At 44.3% G+C, this 6,011-nt stretch overlaps 21 non-coding genes across 21 annotated transcripts; all 21 read left to right on the forward strand.

The window, feature by feature from the left end:
- Window positions 1–72: 72 nt before the first annotated feature.
- Window positions 73–191, forward strand: LOC140380101 (5S ribosomal RNA). The gene has a single exon (XR_011930935.1). It is a non-coding gene; the product is annotated as a 5S ribosomal RNA (ribosomal RNA).
- Window positions 192–358: 167 nt separating this feature from the next.
- On the forward strand, window positions 359–477 carry LOC140380102 (5S ribosomal RNA). The gene has a single exon (XR_011930936.1). It is a non-coding gene; the product is annotated as a 5S ribosomal RNA (ribosomal RNA).
- Window positions 478–645: 168 nt separating this feature from the next.
- On the forward strand, window positions 646–764 carry LOC140380103 (5S ribosomal RNA). The gene has a single exon (XR_011930937.1). It is a non-coding gene; the product is annotated as a 5S ribosomal RNA (ribosomal RNA).
- A 166-nt stretch (window positions 765–930) lies between these two features.
- On the forward strand, window positions 931–1,049 carry LOC140380104 (5S ribosomal RNA). The gene has a single exon (XR_011930938.1). It is a non-coding gene; the product is annotated as a 5S ribosomal RNA (ribosomal RNA).
- Window positions 1,050–1,214: 165 nt separating this feature from the next.
- LOC140380150 (5S ribosomal RNA) lies at window positions 1,215–1,333 on the forward strand. The gene has a single exon (XR_011930981.1). It is a non-coding gene; the product is annotated as a 5S ribosomal RNA (ribosomal RNA).
- Window positions 1,334–1,500: 167 nt separating this feature from the next.
- On the forward strand, window positions 1,501–1,619 carry LOC140380105 (5S ribosomal RNA). Its single transcript, XR_011930939.1, has one exon. It is a non-coding gene; the product is annotated as a 5S ribosomal RNA (ribosomal RNA).
- A 167-nt stretch (window positions 1,620–1,786) lies between these two features.
- LOC140380106 (5S ribosomal RNA) lies at window positions 1,787–1,905 on the forward strand. Its single transcript, XR_011930940.1, has one exon. It is a non-coding gene; the product is annotated as a 5S ribosomal RNA (ribosomal RNA).
- Window positions 1,906–2,071: 166 nt separating this feature from the next.
- Window positions 2,072–2,190, forward strand: LOC140380108 (5S ribosomal RNA). The gene has a single exon (XR_011930941.1). It is a non-coding gene; the product is annotated as a 5S ribosomal RNA (ribosomal RNA).
- Window positions 2,191–2,355: 165 nt separating this feature from the next.
- On the forward strand, window positions 2,356–2,474 carry LOC140380151 (5S ribosomal RNA). The gene has a single exon (XR_011930982.1). It is a non-coding gene; the product is annotated as a 5S ribosomal RNA (ribosomal RNA).
- Window positions 2,475–2,640: 166 nt separating this feature from the next.
- LOC140380109 (5S ribosomal RNA) lies at window positions 2,641–2,759 on the forward strand. The gene has a single exon (XR_011930942.1). It is a non-coding gene; the product is annotated as a 5S ribosomal RNA (ribosomal RNA).
- A 166-nt stretch (window positions 2,760–2,925) lies between these two features.
- LOC140380110 (5S ribosomal RNA) lies at window positions 2,926–3,044 on the forward strand. The gene has a single exon (XR_011930943.1). It is a non-coding gene; the product is annotated as a 5S ribosomal RNA (ribosomal RNA).
- A 167-nt stretch (window positions 3,045–3,211) lies between these two features.
- LOC140380111 (5S ribosomal RNA) lies at window positions 3,212–3,330 on the forward strand. Its single transcript, XR_011930944.1, has one exon. It is a non-coding gene; the product is annotated as a 5S ribosomal RNA (ribosomal RNA).
- Window positions 3,331–3,497: 167 nt separating this feature from the next.
- Window positions 3,498–3,616, forward strand: LOC140380138 (5S ribosomal RNA). The gene has a single exon (XR_011930970.1). It is a non-coding gene; the product is annotated as a 5S ribosomal RNA (ribosomal RNA).
- A 167-nt stretch (window positions 3,617–3,783) lies between these two features.
- Window positions 3,784–3,902, forward strand: LOC140380152 (5S ribosomal RNA). Its single transcript, XR_011930983.1, has one exon. It is a non-coding gene; the product is annotated as a 5S ribosomal RNA (ribosomal RNA).
- Window positions 3,903–4,069: 167 nt separating this feature from the next.
- LOC140380113 (5S ribosomal RNA) lies at window positions 4,070–4,188 on the forward strand. Its single transcript, XR_011930946.1, has one exon. It is a non-coding gene; the product is annotated as a 5S ribosomal RNA (ribosomal RNA).
- A 166-nt stretch (window positions 4,189–4,354) lies between these two features.
- Window positions 4,355–4,473, forward strand: LOC140380114 (5S ribosomal RNA). The gene has a single exon (XR_011930947.1). It is a non-coding gene; the product is annotated as a 5S ribosomal RNA (ribosomal RNA).
- Window positions 4,474–4,639: 166 nt separating this feature from the next.
- Window positions 4,640–4,758, forward strand: LOC140380115 (5S ribosomal RNA). Its single transcript, XR_011930948.1, has one exon. It is a non-coding gene; the product is annotated as a 5S ribosomal RNA (ribosomal RNA).
- Window positions 4,759–4,923: 165 nt separating this feature from the next.
- Window positions 4,924–5,042, forward strand: LOC140380153 (5S ribosomal RNA). The gene has a single exon (XR_011930984.1). It is a non-coding gene; the product is annotated as a 5S ribosomal RNA (ribosomal RNA).
- Window positions 5,043–5,208: 166 nt separating this feature from the next.
- LOC140380116 (5S ribosomal RNA) lies at window positions 5,209–5,327 on the forward strand. The gene has a single exon (XR_011930949.1). It is a non-coding gene; the product is annotated as a 5S ribosomal RNA (ribosomal RNA).
- Window positions 5,328–5,492: 165 nt separating this feature from the next.
- Window positions 5,493–5,611, forward strand: LOC140380117 (5S ribosomal RNA). Its single transcript, XR_011930950.1, has one exon. It is a non-coding gene; the product is annotated as a 5S ribosomal RNA (ribosomal RNA).
- Window positions 5,612–5,778: 167 nt separating this feature from the next.
- LOC140380119 (5S ribosomal RNA) lies at window positions 5,779–5,897 on the forward strand. Its single transcript, XR_011930952.1, has one exon. It is a non-coding gene; the product is annotated as a 5S ribosomal RNA (ribosomal RNA).
- The last annotated feature ends 114 nt before the right edge of the window (window positions 5,898–6,011 follow it).

The raw sequence follows: 6,011 nt of genomic DNA on the forward strand, positions 1-6,011 counted from the left end.
GGTACTCTTCACGAAAAGACAGTGTTTGATGCAAAAAAAGCCATTTATACGAGTTTTGACCTGGAACATTTCGCTCACGGCCATACCACCCTGGACCAGCCCGATCTCGTCTGATCTCGGAAGCCAAGCAGGGTTGGGCCTGGTTAGTACTTGGATGGGAGACCGCCTGGGAATACCAGGTGCTGTGAGCATTTTCACACTTTTTCACCTGTCAAAAAAAAAAAAAAAAAAAAAAAAGAAGTTTTTCATTGAGATATCCCAATTTTGACCGAGCAAGTGGCGTGAAGGTACTCTTCACGAAAAGACAGTGTTTGATGCAAAAAAAGCCATTTATACGAGTTTTGACCTGGAACATTTCGCTCACGGCCATACCACCCTGGACCAGCCCGATCTCGTCTGATCTCGGAAGCCAAGCAGGGTTGGGCCTGGTTAGTACTTGGATGGGAGACCGCCTGGGAATACCAGGTGCTGTGAGCATTTTCACACTTTTTCACCTGTCAAAAAAAAAAAAAAAAAAAAAAAAAGAAGTTTTTCATTGAGATATCCCAATTTTGACCGAGCAAGTGGCGTGAAGGTACTCTTCACGAAAAGACAGTGTTTGATGCAAAAAAAGCCATTTATACGAGTTTTGACCTGGAACATTTCGCTCACGGCCATACCACCCTGGACCAGCCCGATCTCGTCTGATCTCGGAAGCCAAGCAGGGTTGGGCCTGGTTAGTACTTGGATGGGAGACCGCCTGGGAATACCAGGTGCTGTGAGCATTTTCACACTTTTTCACCTGTCAAAAAAAAAAAAAAAAAAAAAAAGAAGTTTTTCATTGAGATATCCCAATTTTGACCGAGCAAGTGGCGTGAAGGTACTCTTCACGAAAAGACAGTGTTTGATGCAAAAAAAGCCATTTATACGAGTTTTGACCTGGAACATTTCGCTCACGGCCATACCACCCTGGACCAGCCCGATCTCGTCTGATCTCGGAAGCCAAGCAGGGTTGGGCCTGGTTAGTACTTGGATGGGAGACCGCCTGGGAATACCAGGTGCTGTGAGCATTTTCACACTTTTTCACCTGTCAAAAAAAAAAAAAAAAAAAAAAGAAGTTTTTCATTGAGATATCCCAATTTTGACCGAGCAAGTGGCGTGAAGGTACTCTTCACGAAAAGACAGTGTTTGATGCAAAAAAAGCAATTTATACGAGTTTTGACCTGGAACATTTCACTCACGGCCATACCACCCTGGACCAGCCCGATCTCGTCTGATCTCGGAAGCCAAGCAGGGTTGGGCCTGGTTAGTACTTTGATGGGAGACCGCCTGGGAATACCAGGTGCTGTGAGCATTTTCACACTTTTTCACCTGTCAAAAAAAAAAAAAAAAAAAAAAAAGAAGTTTTTCATTGAGATATCCCAATTTTGACCGAGCAAGTGGCGTGAAGGTACTCTTCACGAAAAGACAGTGTTTGATGCAAAAAAAGCCATTTATACGAGTTTTGACCTGGAACATTTCGCTCACGGCCATACCACCCTGGACCAGCCCGATCTCGTCTGATCTCGGAAGCCAAGCAGGGTTGGGCCTGGTTAGTACTTGGATGGGAGACCGCCTGGGAATACCAGGTGCTGTGAGCATTTTCACACTTTTTCACCTGTCAAAAAAAAAAAAAAAAAAAAAAAAGAAGTTTTTCATTGAGATATCCCAATTTTGACCGAGCAAGTGGCGTGAAGGTACTCTTCACGAAAAGACAGTGTTTGATGCAAAAAAAGCCATTTATACGAGTTTTGACCTGGAACATTTCGCTCACGGCCATACCACCCTGGACCAGCCCGATCTCGTCTGATCTCGGAAGCCAAGCAGGGTTGGGCCTGGTTAGTACTTGGATGGGAGACCGCCTGGGAATACCAGGTGCTGTGAGCATTTTCACACTTTTTCACCTGTCAAAAAAAAAAAAAAAAAAAAAAAGAAGTTTTTCATTGAGATATCCCAATTTTGACCGAGCAAGTGGCGTGAAGGTACTCTTCACGAAAAGACAGTGTTTGATGCAAAAAAAGCCATTTATACGAGTTTTGACCTGGAACATTTCGCTCACGGCCATACCACCCTGGACCAGCCCGATCTCGTCTGATCTCGGAAGCCAAGCAGGGTTGGGCCTGGTTAGTACTTGGATGGGAGACCGCCTGGGAATACCAGGTGCTGTGAGCATTTTCACACTTTTTCACCTGTCAAAAAAAAAAAAAAAAAAAAAAGAAGTTTTTCATTGAGATATCCCAATTTTGACCGAGCAAGTGGCGTGAAGGTACTCTTCACGAAAAGACAGTGTTTGATGCAAAAAAAGCAATTTATACGAGTTTTGACCTGGAACATTTCACTCACGGCCATACCACCCTGGACCAGCCCGATCTCGTCTGATCTCGGAAGCCAAGCAGGGTTGGGCCTGGTTAGTACTTTGATGGGAGACCGCCTGGGAATACCAGGTGCTGTGAGCATTTTCACACTTTTTCACCTGTCAAAAAAAAAAAAAAAAAAAAAAAGAAGTTTTTCATTGAGATATCCCAATTTTGACCGAGCAAGTGGCGTGAAGGTACTCTTCACGAAAAGACAGTGTTTGATGCAAAAAAAGCCATTTATACGAGTTTTGACCTGGAACATTTCGCTCACGGCCATACCACCCTGGACCAGCCCGATCTCGTCTGATCTCGGAAGCCAAGCAGGGTTGGGCCTGGTTAGTACTTGGATGGGAGACCGCCTGGGAATACCAGGTGCTGTGAGCATTTTCACACTTTTTCACCTGTCAAAAAAAAAAAAAAAAAAAAAAAGAAGTTTTTCATTGAGATATCCCAATTTTGACCGAGCAAGTGGCGTGAAGGTACTCTTCACGAAAAGACAGTGTTTGATGCAAAAAAAGCCATTTATACGAGTTTTGACCTGGAACATTTCGCTCACGGCCATACCACCCTGGACCAGCCCGATCTCGTCTGATCTCGGAAGCCAAGCAGGGTTGGGCCTGGTTAGTACTTGGATGGGAGACCGCCTGGGAATACCAGGTGCTGTGAGCATTTTCACACTTTTTCACCTGTCAAAAAAAAAAAAAAAAAAAAAAAAGAAGTTTTTCATTGAGATATCCCAATTTTGACCGAGCAAGTGGCGTGAAGGTACTCTTCACGAAAAGACAGTGTTTGATGCAAAAAAAGCCATTTATACGAGTTTTGACCTGGAACATTTCGCTCACGGCCATACCACCCTGGACCAGCCCGATCTCGTCTGATCTCGGAAGCCAAGCAGGGTTGGGCCTGGTTAGTACTTGGATGGGAGACCGCCTGGGAATACCAGGTGCTGTGAGCATTTTCACACTTTTTCACCTGTCAAAAAAAAAAAAAAAAAAAAAAAAGAAGTTTTTCATTGAGATATCCCAATTTTGACCGAGCAAGTGGCGTGAAGGTACTCTTCACGAAAAGACAGTGTTTGATGCAAAAAAAGCCATTTATACGAGTTTTGACCTGGAACATTTCGCTCACGGCCATACCACCCTGGACCAGCCCGATCTCGTCTGATCTTGGAAGCCAAGCAGGGTTGGGCCTGGTTAGTACTTGGATGGGAGACCGCCTGGGAATACCAGGTGCTGTGAGCATTTTCACACTTTTTCACCTGTCAAAAAAAAAAAAAAAAAAAAAAAAGAAGTTTTTCATTGAGATATCCCAATTTTGACCGAGCAAGTGGCGTGAAGGTACTCTTCACGAAAAGACAGTGTTTGATGCAAAAAAAGCAATTTATACGAGTTTTGACCTGGAACATTTCACTCACGGCCATACCACCCTGGACCAGCCCGATCTCGTCTGATCTCGGAAGCCAAGCAGGGTTGGGCCTGGTTAGTACTTTGATGGGAGACCGCCTGGGAATACCAGGTGCTGTGAGCATTTTCACACTTTTTCACCTGTCAAAAAAAAAAAAAAAAAAAAAAAAGAAGTTTTTCATTGAGATATCCCAATTTTGACCGAGCAAGTGGCGTGAAGGTACTCTTCACGAAAAGACAGTGTTTGATGCAAAAAAAGCCATTTATACGAGTTTTGACCTGGAACATTTCGCTCACGGCCATACCACCCTGGACCAGCCCGATCTCGTCTGATCTCGGAAGCCAAGCAGGGTTGGGCCTGGTTAGTACTTGGATGGGAGACCGCCTGGGAATACCAGGTGCTGTGAGCATTTTCACACTTTTTCACCTGTCAAAAAAAAAAAAAAAAAAAAAAAGAAGTTTTTCATTGAGATATCCCAATTTTGACCGAGCAAGTGGCGTGAAGGTACTCTTCACGAAAAGACAGTGTTTGATGCAAAAAAAGCCATTTATACGAGTTTTGACCTGGAACATTTCGCTCACGGCCATACCACCCTGGACCAGCCCGATCTCGTCTGATCTCGGAAGCCAAGCAGGGTTGGGCCTGGTTAGTACTTGGATGGGAGACCGCCTGGGAATACCAGGTGCTGTGAGCATTTTCACACTTTTTCACCTGTCAAAAAAAAAAAAAAAAAAAAAAAGAAGTTTTTCATTGAGATATCCCAATTTTGACCGAGCAAGTGGCGTGAAGGTACTCTTCACGAAAAGACAGTGTTTGATGCAAAAAAAGCCATTTATACGAGTTTTGACCTGGAACATTTCGCTCACGGCCATACCACCCTGGACCAGCCCGATCTCGTCTGATCTCGGAAGCCAAGCAGGGTTGGGCCTGGTTAGTACTTGGATGGGAGACCGCCTGGGAATACCAGGTGCTGTGAGCATTTTCACACTTTTTCACCTGTCAAAAAAAAAAAAAAAAAAAAAAGAAGTTTTTCATTGAGATATCCCAATTTTGACCGAGCAAGTGGCGTGAAGGTACTCTTCACGAAAAGACAGTGTTTGATGCAAAAAAAGCAATTTATACGAGTTTTGACCTGGAACATTTCACTCACGGCCATACCACCCTGGACCAGCCCGATCTCGTCTGATCTCGGAAGCCAAGCAGGGTTGGGCCTGGTTAGTACTTTGATGGGAGACCGCCTGGGAATACCAGGTGCTGTGAGCATTTTCACACTTTTTCACCTGTCAAAAAAAAAAAAAAAAAAAAAAAGAAGTTTTTCATTGAGATATCCCAATTTTGACCGAGCAAGTGGCGTGAAGGTACTCTTCACGAAAAGACAGTGTTTGATGCAAAAAAAGCCATTTATACGAGTTTTGACCTGGAACATTTCGCTCACGGCCATACCACCCTGGACCAGCCCGATCTCGTCTGATCTCGGAAGCCAAGCAGGGTTGGGCCTGGTTAGTACTTGGATGGGAGACCGCCTGGGAATACCAGGTGCTGTGAGCATTTTCACACTTTTTCACCTGTCAAAAAAAAAAAAAAAAAAAAAAGAAGTTTTTCATTGAGATATCCCAATTTTGACCGAGCAAGTGGCGTGAAGGTACTCTTCACGAAAAGACAGTGTTTGATGCAAAAAAAGCCATTTATACGAGTTTTGACCTGGAACATTTCGCTCACGGCCATACCACCCTGGACCAGCCCGATCTCGTCTGATCTCGGAAGCCAAGCAGGGTTGGGCCTGGTTAGTACTTGGATGGGAGACCGCCTGGGAATACCAGGTGCTGTGAGCATTTTCACACTTTTTCACCTGTCAAAAAAAAAAAAAAAAAAAAAAAAGAAGTTTTTCATTGAGATATCCCAATTTTGACCGAGCAAGTGGCGTGAAGGTACTCTTCACGAAAAGACAGTGTTTGATGCAAAAAAAGCCATTTATACGAGTTTTGACCTGGAACATTTCGCTCACGGCCATACCACCCTGGACCAGCCCGATCTCGTCTGATCTCGGAAGCCAAGCAGGGTTGGGCCTGGTTAGTACTTGGATGGGAGACCGCCTGGGAATACCAGGTGCTGTGAGCATTTTCACACTTTTTCACCTGTCAAAAAAAAAAAAAAAAAAAAAAAGAAGTTTTTCATTGAGATATCCCAATTTTGACCGAGCAAGTGGCGTGAAGGTACTCTTCACGAAAAGAC

The sequence above is a fragment of the Eucyclogobius newberryi genome, unplaced genomic scaffold, assembly GCF_026437365.1.
Source record: "Eucyclogobius newberryi isolate DKJ021-1_F unplaced genomic scaffold, fEucNew1.0.hap1 SCAF_447, whole genome shotgun sequence".
NCBI lineage: Eukaryota > Metazoa > Chordata > Actinopteri > Gobiiformes > Gobiidae > Eucyclogobius > Eucyclogobius newberryi.